Source organism: Pituophis catenifer, unplaced genomic scaffold (assembly GCF_029215685.1).
Source record: "Pituophis catenifer annectens isolate HBS135680 unplaced genomic scaffold, rPitCat1.0.hap2 SCAF_2, whole genome shotgun sequence".
NCBI lineage: Eukaryota > Metazoa > Chordata > Lepidosauria > Squamata > Colubridae > Pituophis > Pituophis catenifer.
In genome coordinates this window covers 27149448-27169195 of record NW_027256882.1, presented here as the reverse complement: position 1 = coordinate 27169195, position 19748 = coordinate 27149448, and the positions used below count along the sequence as shown (strand labels likewise).

Genomic DNA, 19748 nt, shown 5'->3' with positions numbered 1-19748 from the left:
AGGAGTAGAGGAGAAGGTTAGAAGGAGAGACGAAGGAGTGGGGGAAGACAAGAAGGAAGTAGGAGGAGAAACAGGAAGGAAGAGAAGGGGAGGAGAAGAAGAAAGGTTGGAGTAAAGGTAAAGGGTAAAAGAGCAGCCCCGAAAAAGTAAAAATGAAAAATGAAAGTTAAAAAAAAAGATGAATGAAAAATGATGGAAATAACTGTACATGTAAATGTGTTTATGAAAAATAAAAATAAAAACTTTAAATATAAATAAATAAATAAATATAAACCAGTTGTCAAGCGGCTACATTTTAATCACATGACCATGGAGATGCTGCAAAGTTCATAACTGTGAAAAATAGTCATAAGTCACTTTTTTCAGTGCCGTTGTAACTTTCAACGGTCACTAAATGAACTGTTGTAAATCGAGGTCTACCTGTATTTATTGTCCTGCATACTGCTGGGAAAGTCCTTTGCACTGGATCCAGTTTAAACAGACGTTCTCAAAACCAGTTTAGGACCAGTTCTGAAGACTTTTTTGGGTTTACAGTTATAACAAAGGCTAACTAAAGAGAACTTGTTTCAAAATGGAATCGTGATTGCAAATACATTTTTTGTTCCGTGTTGCTTTAAATCTGGGCTGTAAAATGAATTCTGCAGAAGGAAGCAGGGTTGGTCGGGAGATCATTTTACAATCGTGCTGGTAAAACTTTCCAAGAAGCTGAACGGGTTAAAAGCAGAAAGTTCAGCAGCTAGAGTAGATCCAGAAATGTAGACTCCTCTTACTGAATTCCGTTTCCTGTAGCTCCTTTGGAGAAAACTTTGAGTTTGGTGTTATCGTTTAATTTTGCTGGGCTAATCTCAACAGTTTGGAAAGAGTAAGTTAAATTTGAAACTTTCAGAAAATGATCAGATCAGAGAATAAGAAATCCAGGAAGAGGGAGGTGGGGAGGTTAAAGGGAAATTATCCTTGAGTAAATAATTTCCTTAAAAGAAAAAACAGTGATGAAGCTCCCACAACTTCTGAAGGCAAACTGTCCAGATTCCCAACATCTTTTCTCCAGTGTGGTCACCAAACCTGGATGCAGTATTCTGTGTGGGGTCTTACTAAGGCTTTATAGATTCACTGCAAGTGTCTCGAGATGGAGTCGCAGGATTGACCTAAAAGAAAATCTGAGCAGTTCCAGCCTCTGATTTCACTTCTCTGCCAGCCCCCCCTCCTTCCAAAAGCACAAATGGTCAGAATGCAGCAGCTTTTAAAAAAGAAATCTATTTTCCCACTTGTGAAATTGTTCTTGGGAGATAACAGATAGTCTTGGACTTGCGAAAACACTTGAGCCCAACATTTCTGTTGCCAGGTGAAACATTTGTAAAGTGAGTGTCATCCCCCCCCCATTTTATGACCTTTCTTGCCACAGTGGTTAAGTGAATCATTGCAGTGGTTAAGTTAGTAACCTGGTTAAGTGAATCTGGCTTTCCTGTTGACTTTGCTTGTCAGACGGTCACAAAAGGGGATGACATGACCCCGGGACACTGCAACCACCATAAATATGAGTCAGTTGCCAAGCATCTGAATTTTGATCACATGACCATGGGGATGCTGTAATGGTGTAATGTAATGATGCTGTAATGTAAGTGTGAAAAACTTACTTACCACTTAAAGTGGTAAGTCACTTTTTTCAGTGCAGTTGTAACTTCGGTCACTAAATGAATTGTTGTAAGTCGAGGACTACCTATACGCAGTTCCTGAGTCTGGAAGCTCCATTTTTTCTTGGTTGTTGCAGTTATTATCTTCTCTTAAGCTAGAAGAAAATGACATTTGCTGCATCTGAAAGCACTTCCTTCGATTGTTCGGCTCCAATTTTCCGCCACTATTTTTAATAAATCTTTCCTGAAGCTCTTAAAAAACCAAGGATTATCTGGACAGTTTGTAAGAAGGGGAAAATCCCTTTTGCATTGGCCTTCTATGCCCCGACCGTATCCTGTTTCTTGCTACTAGATAACGCAAGGCCATGGCTTCAGGCTCTTGACTGCATTCCTCTAACCACTGTACCAACATGTTTAAATGTTTTAATTGGTTTGTTAATGCTTTTAATTATGGGGCCAAATTTATATATATATATATATATATATATATATATATATATATATATATATATATATATATATATATATGTAGGTCTTTGGTTATTCGGGTCTTCTCCCACGTAAAATTGGAAGTGTCTTGGCGACGTTTCGACGAAGTCTCATTCGTCATCTTCGTCACATTTTTCCCATTTCTATGGCTCAATATGTTATTGTTAGTAAACAAGCTACTTCGGCATACAGGTATTCCTTGACTTACAACCATTTTTTTAGTGACCATTTGAAGTTTCAGCGGCACTGAAAAAAGTGAGTAATAACCATTTTTAACACTTGCAGCTGTTGCAGCATCTCAGTGGTCACGTGATCAAAATTCAGATCCTTGGCCACTGGCTCGTATTTATGACAGTTGCAGTGTCATGTGATCAGCCTTTTGCAAGCTTCTGACAAGCAAAGTTAGTGGGAAAGCCAGATTAACAACTGAGGCAAGAAAAGTTAGAAAATGGGGTAAAATTCACTTAACAATTGCCTTGCTTAGTAGTGGAAATGTTGGGCTCAATTGTGGTTGTAAATCAAGGATTACCTGTATTAAGAACCTCCCATGTTCACAGAAGGACTATCCCAACATGTTGATTTGGGGGGAAATAATGAAACAGCTGGTTTGCTGATTACAAAGGAAAACCTGATGCTAGCCAAAAGATAGCTTCTTAAAACTCCACTCCTATTTCACTATACTTGCCTATTTTCTAGGGAGGTGTCTCCGCTTGATACTTTAGCTGTAACGAATATTTTTGATAGCTTAACAAAGCCTAGTTTGTTTTAAGTTAGGTATACCAGTTTTAAGATGGTTTAATCAGAGCTTACTGTTGCCTGCAGTGATCCCAGCCATGTAAGCTTTGCAGACGAGGAAATCAAAAAATGCTTGATTAGTGTAAATTATGCTGACTGTTGAAGTCTCCACATCTTTACATTGCTAAGAATATAGAATCATAGGGCTGGAAGGGACCTTGAAGGTCTTCTAATCTAACTCCCTGCCCGAGGCAGGAGACCTTATGCCATCTGTCAAATGGTTGTCCAATCTATTTTTGAAAATCTCCAGGGATGGAACACCCACAACTCCCAAGAGGCAAGATATTCCATTGATTAATTCTTCTCACCATCAGAAAATTTCTCCTTACTTCTAGGGTGGATCTCTCTTTAACAAGTGTTAGGATATGGTTTGAGCCTAACATGTTGTCCAGGCAATATGTGTACTGTAACTTTAATGTGAATCTGTATTATGTTACTTTAACAGTTTTCCTGCTGGTTCATTGTAATGCTGAGTCATGCTGTAATTAGGTAATGACTGGTTGTGAGAGCATTTAAGCAAGGTATTGTAACGTATTCAGTTTGATGAAGCTGATGTGATATGCTACCATTGAGAGGAGTTGCTATCTGCTAATCATCGTTGGATGGATCTGTTACCATCGTGGTTTGTGAACCAGAGTGAGTTTGTTATTCTAACCAACTACTGTTTGTTTGGTAAGAAGATATCTGTAACTTCGGACTGATTTAAATGGCAAAGACTTGGAATTTGTTTAAAGACTTTGAGAATGTTTTTCTACTATAAAGTAAGCTTTTGATAAACCAGTTTGCTTCTCTCTTATTCATTGCTCTCAGCAATGTTTCTCTGTGCACCTACTCTGCTGGTTGGTAACACAACAACAATAACCTCAACATTAGTTATGGGCCCAGAGCCAACCATAACTAACAAGGATTGCTAACAGCTAAACTGAGAGTTAATGTGAATAGAACAAACTGTGTTTGTGATAAACAATCCAAGTGAAGATGGCATTAGAACAAGCATTTCTAAATGCTTTTTTGTGAAAAATTCACAAAATTTTTCTATGATAACCCGGCTGGATGGAACAAACTATGTATCCTGGTCTACAAAATGTAATCTACTTTTGCGTAGAGAAGGACTGTGGGAAGTAGTTAATAATCCACCGGATGTAACAGCATGGAATCCTGCTGATGAAGAAGATGCAAAGAAAATAGCCAAGTTCCTGGACAACATGTTAGGTTCAAACCATATCCTAACAAGCTTCCACCCATTACTTCTTATCCTACCCTCTGGTGCCCTAGGGAACAAGTCAATCCTCTCTTCTTTGTGACAGATCCTCAAGTGTATTGGAAGAGGAGCTATCATGTCTCCCTTAACCCTTCTCTTTGAGTCTAGGATACCCCATGCTCTGCCTCCTGCCCCTTGGTTTCCCCAAAGCCCTATGGGCCTTCTCCATACTCCACCCCACCACCGTTTGCTTACTTATTATGGGGATTAATTGTGTCAAAAAACTTAAATACTTAGGTATTTGGCTTACAAATAGATGTTCTTTTATCAAAGAGCTCAATTATTCCAAATTATTAATAGATACAGCTAATGAAATGGAAAGATGGCGGCATATTCAGATCTCATTTTTGGGTAGAATTGCCACGATAAAAGCCCATGTTTTACCGAAATGGATCTTTTTATTCCAAACGGCTCCTGCAAGATTGGATAAAAACTTTTTTAGGAAATTAGATCAAATTCTAAGCAAATTTATTTGGCAGAGTAAAAAACCCCGTATAAAAAGAAAAATGCTGCAAGAGCACAAAGCAAGGGGTGGCTTGGGGCTCCCTATGTGGGAGCTTTATTACCAAGCTTCATCCCTGGTTTTGATAAAAGATTGGGTGATCCTCTCAAAAAAGCGCATTTTGGCAATTGAAGGATATGATTCGCAGCGGGGATGGCATTCCTTCTTGTGGTCTCAGAAAGACAAACAATCCAAACATTTTACTAATCATTATATTAGAGGAATTTTATTAAGGGTTTGGGAAACGGTGAAGAAGCAAGTTTACACACAGATTCCTAAGTGGGTGTCTCTGTTAGAGGCAGTGACCCTTCCGACTGTGCACAATATGAAGAGGAACTGGGCTTATGGTGACTTGTTGGATGAAGTCGGGAGACTTAGACCTAGAGCCGATCTCCAAACTAGAGGATTAGACATAGACTGGTGGTCCTATGTGAAAATTCAAACTAGATTCGCTAGGGATAAACAGGAACATGGTATTTCCCTTCATTTACAAACATTTGACAAGCTTCTCCTAGGTGGCCGAAGGAAATTTATTTCCAACGTTTACAATCTTCTTCTGTCCAATTTTATGGCGGATGAGATTGTAAAGGACACGATGATTGCCTGGGGGAGAAATAATGGAAGAACAATTCAGCTTGATGCATGGCAAAATGTACGGAACAAAACTATGAAACTGACCCTTTCTTCCCTGTTCAAAGAAAACTTTTATACAATGGTCTACCGTTAGTATCTCCCCCCTGCCAGAATCGCTTAGATGTTCCCAGGATCTTCTGATAGATGTTGGAAATGTGGATCGGCCAAGGGTACTTCCTTCCATCAGTGGTGGATTTGTCCGTCAGCTAGACGCTATTGGGGGAAAATACAGCAGTGGTTGTTGGAAATAACAGGTGTGAGCTTCCCTCTTCACCCAGACCTCTATTTACTCGGAATAAGACCGGACTACATCGATAAGAAGGATTGGTATATATTTGTCCATGTCTCAACAGCAGCGAGAATGGCATTTGCTCAACTGTGGAAAGATGCAGACACGCCCCCTGACCATCTGATAATAAACAAGATTCTTCGATGTGCTGAGATGGACAGGCTAACGTGTATCTTAAAAGACAAGAAAGATTCGGTATATAATAGAAGTTGGGACAGAAGTTTTGTTTGGCTCAAAAGAAGGTTAAACTTAGGAGAAGGGTGATAAGATCATCTAATTAGATTAACTAGATATTAACTAGGCTTTATAACTCTTTATAATTTTGATAAAAACAGACCAATTGTTTTGTAGTTAGTAAAAAGAACTTTATTGCATTGAAATGTTTGGCTAGGATGATATTAGTTAATATTAATTGGAGAGTGAGCTTAACTCTCGGTTAGTCATGTTTGTTGTTTGGTTTTAGTCCTGTGTTTATGTGTTTCTATATTTCGCTTCCCATATTGCTTTTCAACCATTATTGTGCGTTAATTTTATTGTAAATATTTAATAAAGATTATTTTATAATTGAAGAGGAGCTATCACGTCCCCCTTAACCCTTCTCTTTGAGTCTAGGATACCCCATGCCCTGCCTCCTGCCCCTTGGTTTCCCCAAAGCCATGTGGGCCTTCTCCATACTCCACCCCATCACCATTTGCTTACTTACATTTTGATGAGCTCAGGAAGTCAGAGTAGAGAAGGCCATTCCCTCGGTGGACCACGTGGCACAATCAAGAAGAAGAAATCCAATCTCTTTTGTTTCCATGGCAATCCTTTTGCCTCAGCCAGCATAAACGACTACGATTTATGTAATAATTTTAATTATTTTTAACTGATGTTTGTCTTTGTGTTTTTTAATAGGCTGTACACCGCCCTGAGTCCTTCGGGATAGAAATAAAAATTATTGATAGATAGATAGATAGATAGATAGATAGATAGATAGATAGATAGATAGATAGATAGATAGAAGGATCCACATGGGACAGATGACCTACAACTGCTCCCAATGTGGTAAATGCTTTTGCAAGCATGGCAAGTTTGTGATACATCAGCGGACTCACACCAGGGAGAAGCCATACAAGTGTCCAGATTGTGGGAAAAGTTTCATTGCAAATTCCCACCTGGTGAACCACCAGAGGATTCACACAGGAGAGAAACCCTTTGAATGTCCTGAATGTGGAAAAAGCTTCAGTCAAAATTCACACCTGGTGATACACCAGAGGAGTCACATAGGAAAGAAACCCTTAGAATGTCCTGAGTGTGGGAAAAGTTTCAGTCAGAATTCCTACCTGGTGAAACACCAGAGGATTCACACCGGAGAGAAACCCTTTGAATGTCCTGAATGTGGGAAAAGTTTCAGTCAGAGTTCCCACCTCATTGGCCACCAGAGGACTCACACAGGAGAGAAACCTTTCCAATGTCCATCTTGTGAACAATGCTTTAGGTGTAAATCTTCTCTGATTGCTCACAAGAAAATGCACATGAGGCAAATATTGAACAGTTTAGAGAAAGCTTGAAATTCATTTCTGATCTCCCATTTGGAGTATAGATGAGAAATTGATTATTTAAATTCTGGCCTGATTCTTTTTAATCAAAAGATCTCAGGATTAGACCTGAGGTGGAGAGAGAAAAAGGGAAAATATTAGCGTTTTTTTTTTTTTGCTTTAATTTATATGCCGCCCTTCTCCGGAGACTCAGGGCGGCTTACAATGCGTTAAGCGAAGTCAGCTTGTTGCCCCCACAATCTGGGTCCTCATTTCACCTACCTTAGAAAGGATGGAAGGCTGAGTCAACCTTGAGCCTGGTGAGATTTGAACTTGCAGTAATTGCAAGCAGCAGTTGTTAATAACAGTGCTTAGTCCACTGTACTACAGTCTCGTTTGATAAAGGCTAACCTGTTTCTGATTATCAGCAGTACTTTCTGGATCTTTGCATTTGCAGAAGTTGTGGAATTTCTGCAAACAGGCCTTTGGGTGGTGTTTTTTGTATTTTGATTATGAAATTCCGACATGTGGAGTTTCAGCCTTCTATCTTGGTGAACTCCAGATTTTGAACCTCACAATTTCCCAGCCAGAATACAAGTAATCCTCGAGATACAACTGTAATGAGAACTAACTATTATGAATTCATTTAGCAATGGTGACAGTACTTTGGTTAACTAACCCCAACCCATGCTGTCTGTTATGCAGCTATTAAATGAATGTGCAAGTTGCTAAATAGGTAAGGTGACCAGATTTTAACATTGGTAAAGAGGGACACCATTGTGGGTGTGGCTTATTTTGTGGGTGTTGCTTGGAGGTCATGTGTCTGGGTGGGCGTGGCTAGCTGGTCATGTGACCGGGTGGCCATGGCTATGTGTATAGGGACTACTCAGAGGGCTAAAAAAAGTCATTTCTGACAGGTCCTCGCACTTTTGACTGGTCCTCACACTTATGACCATCCTCACATTTATGCCGTGCAGCATTCTTAACAACCATGTCACTCATTTCACAACTGCTTCTCTTCACCATGGTGATAAGATAGGGCAAAAAACGTAAAATGTGAGGACAGTCGTAAGTTCGAGGATTGGTCTAAAGTGCGAGGACCAGTCAAAAATAACTTTTTCAGCCCTCTGAGTAGTTCATATCCATAAAAGGATACAGTAATAGAGAGGGATGAAGGAAGGGAAGGGAAATTAGAGTAGGAGTGAGGGTAAGAGAGAGAGGAAGAGAGGAGGAGAAGGAGAAAGGAAGAGGAAGTAGGGAGGAGAAGAAGAGGGTGGGGGAAGAGAAAGTAAGAAGGAAAGAAAAGAGAGAGGTGGTAGGTTTGAGGAGAAAGATTGCTGTACAATAAAAAAGATGAAAGGGAAGAAAGCCAACCCCAAACAAATATAAAGATATTAAGATAAAGAATGAATTGTTAAACTTTAAAAAATAAAAGAGAACAAATATGAATAAATAGCAATAATTAGAAACACACATACAAACATACAATGTATTTTCTTTGAACAGAATATTTGGCTGGTTCACAAATTTAAACAGTGTTTAGTCATTTCAATTAAATTTACAATTTCTATATTTCCTTTTTGCCATATTTATTCCTCATCTATTTTTTTAAAAAAACAATATTACCCTTCATCCTCATCTCTAATCTTAATCAAATTCATTTTTTCCCTTCTATTCTATATTATACCCCTTCCCATTGTCATCTATTTTTATATCCATCCTCACATTGGTTAATTATGTAATTATGTAATACAGTTCTTTAATACAAATTCAACATTTTAATATAAATCAGTTATATATATATATATATATATATATATATATATATATATATATATATATATATATATATATATGTAGGTCTTTGGTTATTCGGGTCTTCTCCCACGTAAAATTGGAAGTGTCTTGGCGACGTTTCGACGAAGTCTCATTCGTCATCTTCAGGCTGGTGTTCTCGGCTTCGTGCTTCCAGGAGCAATGTGAGATCGCAGCTGTCTCTTCCTTTTAACTGCTAGTGGAGGTGTGAGCTGATTGGGTGGGAACTTGGCTGTGTTCTGATTGGGTGGAGGTGTGTTCTGATTGGTTAGGGGCTTGGCTGTGCTCTGATTGGCTGGGGTTGTGTTCTGTTTGGGTGGGGGCTTGGTTGTGCTCAGCTTAGTCTGAGTTGCAGGGGGATTTGAGCTGGTGAGCTGCGTTGTTGTTTGGCTTCGTGTTTGTGGCCGTGCGAGCTCTTCATGGTGGGTGTCAGTCTGCTTCATGTATGGATTGGAGGGGTTTAAAGTGGCTAATGATGCAGCTGCGGTCTGGCTTCTGGTCCTTGGTCGTGGCTCATTATCAGTGTGGGTTTGAGTCTGCTTTCTGCGTGGATGTGTGGTGGTGACATCAGGTGTGGCACTCGTGAGTGTGGGTCTGGTGTCATTCGTCGTGTTAGGGACTCGTTTGTCAATAAGGGCGGGTTTCCAAATGGCTGGTAGGCGGGAGGTATCGTCTCGTTTGTTCATGCTGTGTGGGCGTTTTTCTATCTCAATGGCTTCTCTGATTATTCTGTTGTTAAAGTGTTCAGTTTTGGCGATAGTTCTGGTCTTTTTAAAGTCAATATCATGTCCTGTGGCTTTAAGGTGTTGGACCAGGGAAGAAGTTGGTTCCTCTTTTCTGACTGAGTTCTTGTGTTCTTCTATGCGTGCACTTATTCGTCTGTTGGTTTGTCCGATGTATGTGGTGGGGCAGGCGGTGCATGGGATTTCATATACTCCTTGATTTTCTAACTCAATTTTGTCTTTGGGGTTCCTTAGGATGGTGGATATTTTTCGGTTTGTGCAGAATGCTGTCTTGATGTTATGTTTGTGGAGGATTTTGCTTATTCTGTCTGTGGTGCCTTTTATGTATGGGAGGAGGGCCTTGCCGTTTTCTTGTTCTCTGTCTTGGATTTTAGTGGGGGTTTCTTTTTGGATTAGGTTGGTGATCTTATTTCTTTGGAATCCATTGGATGTGAGTACGTTAGTGAGGGTGTGTAGTTCGGTTTTTAGGTGTTGTTCGTCAGCTAAGCGTTTTGTTCTGGAAATTAGTGTCTTGGCTACAGAGTTGATCTGGGCAGGGTGGTGGTGTGAGAGTGCGTGCAGATAGCGGTTTGTGTGTGTTTTCTTCTGGTATATAGTGTGTCCTAGGGAGCCATTGGATTTTCTGTAGACTAAGACATCCAGGAAGGGAAGTTGGTTGTTCACTTCTGTTTCCATGGTGAACTGTATTTTGGGGTGTAGGCTGTTGAGGTGTGTGAGGAAGTTGTCCAGTTTTTCTTTCCCATGTGGCCAGATTATGAAGGTGTCGTCCACATATCTGAGCCAGAGTTTGGGTTTGTGATCGGATTTTTCTAGAGCTTGGGTTTCAAAGTATTCCATATAGAGGTTGGCAATGACAGGTGAGAGGGGTGATCCCATGGGTGCTCCTTCTGTTTGTTTGTATTTCTGTCCATTATAGATGAAGTATGTGTTGGAAGTGTCTATAATGGACTTGCTGGTGGGAGGTGCCACCTATATAACATTTTATATGCATTTTCCTTGAAAGACATTGCCGTAGTTATTTTAATATTTCCCCCCGCCCACATTTGTTGCCATTTTTCTAAAGGAATCGAGTATCCAAAATTCCTCTTCCAGGCAATTATAGTGTCTTTTACAACCTCCTCTCCTATCATTCGCGCAAGCAATTGTGCATACATTTTAGTTATGTATTTATGGTCCTCTCCCATTAATATTTTATCAAAACTCTGTTCCATCACATGTATCCCGTAATTATCTCTATCCTTCCTGTAATGAGATTGAACTATACCATAGGTCCACCAATCTAGCCTAATTCCTTTATCAGCCAAATCTTCCCTAGATCTTAATATCCCTTGGGCATCCACAAGCTCTTTATATCTATAAATATTATCCTGTTTAAGAGTTGTTGGATATATCGTCGCTTCTATTGCTGAGAACCAGGTTGGGATCTTGGTATAAAATTTTCCTCTAATTATGTCCCAGGTTTCCAGCAATATTCGCCTTAAATAATGTCTCTTAAAATACTTAGACTGTTCTCTCTCCATAACAGTGCATGCCAACCGTGTTGCACAGTTTAGCTTTGCTAGAAAGCAGTATTTTCTGCTTTCTAGCGAAGCAAAACCGTGTGTCACAGCTGATTCCCCTCCCCTCACTGTTCTACTTACCTTCCCAAGTCTCCTTTTGGTGTGCACTGTGCATGCAGTGTGCACATGCGTGGCCAGCGAACTGATAGCAAACCGGTTCAGATTTCATCACTGCCTCAAGGCCTTTTCCTCCCGTACATCGTCCCACGAGGCTTTTCCTCCCCCCACTCCCCACGCCTCCCCACAGAGTATCCCCCAGGCCTTTTCCCACTCCCACTGGCTCCCTGCAGGCCTTAGGCCATTCTGTCACGGGGCCTTCCAATTACGATTACACCTTGCAGCAGCTGTTAAACGAGACTGCTTTGCTTAATTGCAGACTTAGGCTTTCCTTCCAAAGGCCTCCCTTAACCCATCCCTTAGGTCTCCCCAGGACTTTCCGTCCCTCCCAGAGTCTCCCCAGGCCTCTTGCATAAAACAGGGTCCCTGTAGCCCTTAGGTCGAAGTCCAACATTACCAGGCCTCATACCGTCCTCCTCTTTATCTTTTGAAGATATCTGAACCTTATATTGGGGAAGGAGGGTAGGATGCAGATCTCTTGGCTGTATGACTATTTCATGGAAGCAGCCATTATTTTCACTGTGCCTGGGATTGATTGCTGGGCCCTGAAGTGGATTTGTGGAAGTGGCTTCCATTTTGCCACGACTGCCTCAGGCCCAAAATGGCGACTGCTTCTGGGTCATTGTCATGCAGGAGAGGGAAAAACTGCTCTGTTTTGTTACCTTAACACTGTGCAGAAAGCCTTAAGGAATTGTGGGTGCAACTGAAAATGATGGCTGCCTCCATGAGATCTTGAAAATTTACCTGTGAAATAGGTGATGGGCTTGTGGGGAGTAGGCCCGAGGCCCAGTGAAAAAAAGCAGTGTAACATTTCAAATGAAAAGCTTTTCTGCCTTGCAGATGAACCTGGTGGAGAAGAGCTGTAGGAATACTGAGTTGAGGAGAAAAGGGATCGTGGCTTTAATCACAAGATCTCCAGGTTTATTAGCAACTCCTACTGTGATGCCTGCTTGTTACCCTTTGATGGCTGCGTATGTGTTGCATCCCCCTTTGAGTTGGTGATATGAGGGGAAAAATGTACAATGGAAAATGTTTCATTTTAAAAAACGCATTGTGTAAGAACAAGACTTTTGACAAGGAAAAAATGGGGAGTGTCAGTATTGCTATGAACAGTTGGGTAAGGCAAGATGCTCAGACTTGCTTCAAACTGTGAGATGGGCAGCAAATAAATTAATTAATCAATAAATTTAATAATAAAACGGTAACATAAACATCTTTTGTCAACTCTCACTCAGTTGCAAGGTCTCCACACATATAATAGTTTCTAACCAACTACCATTATTAACCTACTTGTGCATTCTGTATCTCTACGACCTATCTGTCTTCCTTAGCTTCCCTTCCCTCCTCAATGTAAATTTAAAATTTCAATTTCAATTGTACACCAATCCAGCCACTCTTTGTGGCATTTTTCAAGTATCATTAGGCAGATTTCAAGGGTTTTTTTAAATTAGTATTATTATGAGGGGTGCACTTCCTTATCCATAAGGTCTCTCCTTTTTTATTTTTACTATGCTAATAATGAACTTTACTGATTCTGAAATTTTCCAGCTCTTTCTTCCTGTCTGACTTACAGAAAGGAGGGATGCATTTTTAATAATGACTTCAAACTACTCTCACTACTCTCACTAAGGACAGGAAGTTTTTGAAACATTTTATATGATATAAATCTTCTTCTTGTGCCATCAAGAAGATGTTGGCGATCCTATTTTTATCAATAGCCACGCGAAAAAGTGCTGCTGAATTTTGTCCAAACCAGTCCCTTAAATTTTGAAGCCATGATGTTCTTATTCAGTCTGGAGCTCGTTTGCCTTCAATCTTTCCCTGGAGGATTAAATGAAGTGTGCAGTATTTTTCTGGGTGTCGCATCACATGTCCGAAATATCCCAACTTTCATTTTTTAATTTTAATGGTTTTTTAATGGTATAAATATGTGACTCAAAAGATTAGTCAGATTAGCATTGATCTTCATTACTTATTTTCCAAGGGTGTGTCATCAGCATTTCATCAAAAAAGGACTACGGGATAATGTATAGGAATTAATGGCTAAAGTTAAAATTTCATGTTCATGGATATTCCAGAGGAAAAATTGCAGGAACCATGTTCACCTTGAACATTTGGAACTAACCACAGATACATACAAACTTTTCAAATTGTTATTTCCTCCCAGGGTTACCTTCTCTTTTCCATTACCTGATTTGGGAGTCGGGGAGAGTGTATCACGTTTTTTTTAAAAAAAAGAATACAGAGTTAGTTTTTTTTCTGCTTTAGTCTTTAGAATTGCTGTGTCTGTTTTAACAGTATAATCAATTGCGAAAGTTATTTTCAAATTTCCCACAACTATTTTTTTAAAAAAATTTGATTTATATGCCGCCCTTTTCCGGAGACTCAGGGCGGCTTACAATGCGTTAAGCAATAGCCTTCTTACTTTTGTATATTTATACAAAGTCAGCTTATTGCCCCCACAATCTGGGTCCTCATTTTACCTACCTTAGAAAGGATGGAAGGCTGAGTCAACCTTGAGCCTGGTGAGAATTGAACTCGCAGTAATTGCAGGCAGCTGGTGTTAATAACACTGTTAATAACAGTGCTTTAGTATGCTGCGCCACCAGGACTCTATGATTGATATTTTGTTAACAGTGGGAGAAAGTAGTGCCTAAATTTAGGATAACTTAGAATAGGCAGCAGAAAGAAGTAGTGGTAATTATATAGTCGAGTACTACCTGTATTGCACTTTATACAACCTATTTGGTGGCAGCTGTTAACCGCATGCAACAATTGTAAAACAAACAGCCTGACTGGGTGAGTAAGCCTGACTAGGTGGCTCAGTGGCTAAGACACTGAGCTTGTCGATTAGAAAGGTTGGCAGTTTGGTGGTTCAAATCCCTAGTATAGGTCTCCTGCGTGAGCAGGGGGTTGGACTAGATGACCTCCAAGGTCCCTTCCAACTCTGTTACTGTTACTGAGTGGTCAGTGGGGCACTTGAGTTTACTTCTGCATACCCCTTTTTCTGGTGACTCATAGATTCCCTACCCAGTTGATTCAATTTCATTCAAACACTGCAGTTGTTAAGTGAATTCTACAATCATTAAGCAAACCCATTGTTCACTAGGGGTATAAGCATGGGTTTCTGGCAAAAATGTAAATCGTGGTCATGTGACTGCAGGATGCTATGAAAGGCCACAACTGCAGGCTGGTTGCCAAGCACTCAAAATGTCATGTGACCCTGGGTGGAGCCCCCCTCCCCCCCAGTCCTCAGAAGTTCAAATCTGGGTCATAAGTTGTTTTTTGAATGGTTGCTAAATGGCTGGTCGTAAGACAAGGACTATCTGTAAGTCACAGGCTTGGTCTTGTCGCAGTTCTGTGTCTACCATCTGCACAGCTATAGAATAGCAATATTGTCAATAGCAGTAATTGCAAGAGGGATCTTGGAATCCTAGTGGACAATCACTTCAATGTGAGCCAGCAGTTGTGTGGCAGCTGTTAATAGAGCCAAGGCAGTGGTGGGCTGCAGTAACAGAGGGATAGAATCAAGATCACGTGAAGTTTATAGTATCACTTTATAAAACCTTAGTAAGACCACATTTGCAATATTGCATCCAGTTTTAGTCACCGTGATATAAAAAAGATTTTGAGACATCGGGAAAAGTGTGCAGAAAAGAGCAGCAAAGATAGAGGGGACCGGAGGCTAAAATATCCGATGAGCGGGTGCAGGAACTGGGTATGTGTAATTTAATACAGAGAAAACAGCTAAGGGTGACATGATAGCAGGTGGCATGAGGGGCTGACGCAGAAAAGGGAGTCGACCTATTCCCCAAAGTGCCTGAAAGTAGGACAAAAAGTAACACAGGGAGAATTATTTTTTTAAAAAATTCCAACCTAGAATTAAGAAGAAATTGTCAGTGAGAACAATTAATCAGTGGAACAAATTGCCTCTCAACCTGTGGTTGTTCCATCAGTGGAGGCTTTTAAGAGGAGACTGGAGAGCTATTTGACTGGAATGATATAGGTTCTCCTGCTTGGAGAGTTGGTCCCTTCCGAACTTCATGAACATTTAGGGCTCAGCATGTAGCTAATCTTCAGAAGCTTAAGTAGCTTCACATTTCACTATTTTACTTGGCTCTGTTGCAAAGATAGGTTGCTAGGAGTCTAAAACAACTTGATAGCATATAATCAGTGACAACATCTTGCAAACGCCTTAGGTAGAGCCGGGACAAGTGTGTTTTTTCGCCTCCTGTCGGGAGATGGTGGTCACTTCTGCGCCTACAAAGCCGTCAATACAGTAGCTGCATCTGTGGTTGATCCTTAAAGGAGTTAAAACCATCAAGTACTGTATTGCTAGAAAGGAATGAGGAAGAAGAGAAGCACAGAGGAACTTCCTGTACCGGATCACTCATGGGTGGAAGGTGGCTTGCAGAGCGGCTTTTTTGCTCTTCCAAAAGTTGAAGCATCACCTGGAAGGTGAGTTGAGAGCAAGTTGGAGGAGAGGCCAGAAGCAAGTTGGGCTATTTGGTTTGGATGCTGCCAACCGATGCACATTTATGATGGTCACAACATCCCACCATCATGATCCCCATTTTTGACCTTCCCAGCTTGTTTCTCATAGGCAAAGTTAGTGAGGATGATGACGGCAAGAAATAGCAAGTGACAGTCATGTGAAATTGCCTTTAACAACCCACAGTGGTTTGCTTAACAATGCCAGAGGAACAGATGTAAGTTGGCAATTATGTGACATCTTGCTTTAGTGACTTTAGACTGCTTAGTGACACAGATGCTAGTCCCAAATGTGAGGACTCCTTGAAAGGGGATGTCACCAGAGGAATTGTGGACAGGAGGACAGTATTTTCTTATTTGGAGCTGAGGACTTCCATCGGTATAACTGGTGTTTCAAATTTTGCAGAGGCTTTAGGCATCATTTCATCAGTTAAAGCCCCCACATCTCTAAATTTAGCTGAGAAGGTTTAATTGTAACCATTTTGGGACATTTTTCAGGCTGAAAACATGGATTTTTCACATATATACATTTGTAGGTGTAATTGTAATTCTCTCCGCAGTTGGATAATCTGCAGTTGGATAATCTATCCCCAGTGCTTCCAGATATTCAGTTATGTGAAAAACAAAGTACACCCTCTTTGAGTGGTATGGTTTTATGTCTTTACACTCTTAAAAGTAGGTAAATACAACTTCAGATGAACAACAACACATGACAAATTACATCACATCATCATCAATGGTGGGTTTCCCTTACCTTTGCTAACGGTTCATGCATACACACCACTTCTACGCCTGCACAGAGCATATTTGATGATGTCCAGGCGGGTGGGCGGAACCTCCTGCCACCGCTACTACTACTTTAAGCTGAACCGGGCCGAACCGGTAGCAACCAACCACTAGTCACCATGTATTTTACAAAAATACATGGTGACTAGTGGGGGGAGCCTTCAATATTTTAACTTTATCTGGGGGGAGTTCGATCCTGTGGCTCCCGAGGACATGGACAGGGTCCTGGGACGGCTGAACGCGACCACATGTTTACTGGACCCGTGTCCCTCCTGGTTGGTACTGGCTTCCCGGGAGGTGACACGAGGCTGGCTCCAGAAGATTGTTAACGCTTCTTTGAGTGAGGGGGTCCTGCCAGCCGCTTTGAAAGAAGCGGTTGTGAGGCCCCTCCTCAAGAAGCCCTCTCTGGATCCGGCTGTTAGGCTAACTATCGTCCAGTCTCCAACCTTCGCTTCGTTGCGAAGGTTGTTGAGAGTGTGGTAGCGCAACAGCTTCCCCGGTACCTGGATGAAACTGTCTATCTAGACCCGCTCCAGTCCGGCTTCCGGCCTGGGCACAGCACAGAAACGGCATTGGTCGCGTTGGTGGATGATCTCTGGAGGGCTCGGGATAGGGGTTGCTCCTCTATCCTGGTCCTGTTAGACCTCTCAGCAGCTTTTGATACCATCGACCATGGTATCATGTTGCATCGGTTGGCGGGGTTGGGGGTGGGGGGCACCGTTCTGCGGTGGTTCTCCTCCTACCTCTCTGACCGGTCGCAATCTGTGTTGACGGGGGGGTAGCGGTCGACCCCGAGGCACCTTGCTTGTGGGGTGCCACAAGGGTCGGTCCTCTCGCCCCTTCTGTTCAACATTTATGTAAAGCCGCTGGGTGAGATCATCTGTGGCTTCGGGGTGGAGTTCCATCAGTACGCTGATGACACCCAGCTGTACATCTCCACCCCAGGCCACCCCAACGATGCCCTTGAAGTGATGTCCCAGTGCCTGGAGGCCGTGCGGGCCTGGATGGGGAGAAACAGGCTCCGACTCAACCCCTCCAAGACCGAGTGGCTGTGGCTTCCAGCGTCCTGATATAGCCAGCTGACGCCATCGCTGGCTATTGGGGGCAAATCACTCGCCCCCACGGAGAGGGCTCGCAACTTGGGCGTCCTCCTGGACGCACGGCTGTCTCTAGAAGACCATTTGAAGGCCGTGGCCAGGAGGGCTTTTTATCAGGTTCGCCTGATACGCCAGTTGCGCCCCTTTCTAGATCGGGACTCTCTACGCACAGTCACTCAGGCACTAGTCACTTCCCGCCTGGACTACTGCAACGCTCTCTACATGGGGCTCCCCCTGGGGTGCACCCGGAGGCTCCAGCTGGTCCAGAACGCGGCCGCGCGGGGGATTATGGGGGCGACGAGGCGCTCCCATGTGACACCTCTCCTGCGCGAGCTGCACTGGCTATCGGTGGTCTTCCGGGTGCGCTTCAAGGTGTTGGTGACCACCTTTAAAGCGCTCCATGGCTTAGGGCCGGGGTATTTACGAGACCGCCTACTGCCACCAATAGCCTCCCACCGGCCAGTACGCTCGCACAGAGTGGGCCTCCTCAGGGTGCCGTCCGCCAGACAATGTCGGCTGGCGACCCCCAGGGGGAGAGCCTTCTCTGTGACGGCACCCACCCTCTGGAATAACCTTCCCCCAGAGTTACGTATAATAACAGACCTCCGGATTTTTCGTCGGGCCCTGAAAACCTATTTATTTCAACTAGCTGGGCTGGCTTGAGCTAAATTTTAAATTGATTTTAAATTGGGTTGTTTTAATTTACGGCCAGAATATTTAATTATTTTAATACTGTTTTTTAAATTTTGTATGCTTTGTTTTTACTTAGGCTGTGCACTGCCCTGAGTCCTATTTGGAGAAGGGCGGTATAGAAATTTAAATAAATAAATAAATAAATAAATAAATAAATAAATGAATGAATGAATGAATGAATGAATGAAAAGAAAAGAAAAGAAAAGAAAAGAAAAGAAAAGAAAAGAAAAGAAAAGAAAAGCCAAAATGGAGGAGCCACATGTGAAAACTAACACCTTATGATTCATTATCTTATAGAGCCACCTGTAACAGCAGGAACTTCAAGGAATTGTTTTCTGTATGACCAAAAACAGTCTCTTGCATTGTTGCGAAGGAATTTTGGCCCACTCTTCTTTACAACATTGTTTCAGTTCATTGAGGTTTGTGGGCATTTGTTTATGCCCACCTCTCGAGAGGTCCCACCACAGCATTTCAATTGGGGTGAAGTCTGGGCTTTGCTATTGCAAACCTTGATTCTTTTCTTTTTCAGCCATTCTGTTGTAGACTGGCTGTTGAGCTTGGGATCATTGGCATGGAAACAAAAGAGATGGGATTTCTTCTTTGCTCTACCAGCGTAAGACTACTGAAGAGCTAGCGCTGATAGAGCAAAGAAGACATCTGATCACTTGTTTCAATGACAATCCTTTCCTCCCAGCCAGTGTAAATGATGACAAAACTTTCTTAGATCTCTTCGCCAGCATAAAACTAGTGCCAGTGTAGCTAAGAAGAAATCGTAGTAGTTTATGCTAACTGGAAAGAAAAGGATTACAACGGAAGCAAAAAAGGCATGATTTCTTCTTAGCCCCGCTAGCACTAGCTTTACATTAGTCTTGTGCTGGTAGAGCAAAGAAGAAATCTCATCTCTTTTGCTTCCATGGCAATCCTGTCCTCCTCAGCCAGGGTAAATCACTAACGTTTTATGCTGCCTGGAGTGAAAGGATTGCCATGGAAACAAAAGAGTTTATATTTCTTCTTCTTGATCATGCCACGTGGCCCAACTGACTTCCTGAGCTCATCAGAAATTTCGTAAGTGAATGGTGATGGGGGAGTGGGGTTGGGGAGGAATGCATAGTATAGTGCAAAGCAGGCCAACATACTGAGGTCTGGGGATTGTGAGGACTGACAGGGCAAGATGGAAGGGAAATAGGGAGCCTTGGTAGTACAGTGGTTTAATGCACCCTGTTATTAACACAGCTGCCTGCAATTTCTGCAGGTTCGAATCTTACCAGGCTCAAGGTTGACTCAGCCTTCCATCCTTTCTAAGGTAGGTTAAATGAGGACCCAGTTT

General features: G+C 42.0%; 1 pseudogene; it reads left to right on the top strand.

The window, feature by feature from the left end:
* Window positions 1-19748, top strand: part of LOC139310030 (zinc finger protein 850-like) — a 70166-nt pseudogene that overhangs the window by 27861 nt on the left and 22557 nt on the right.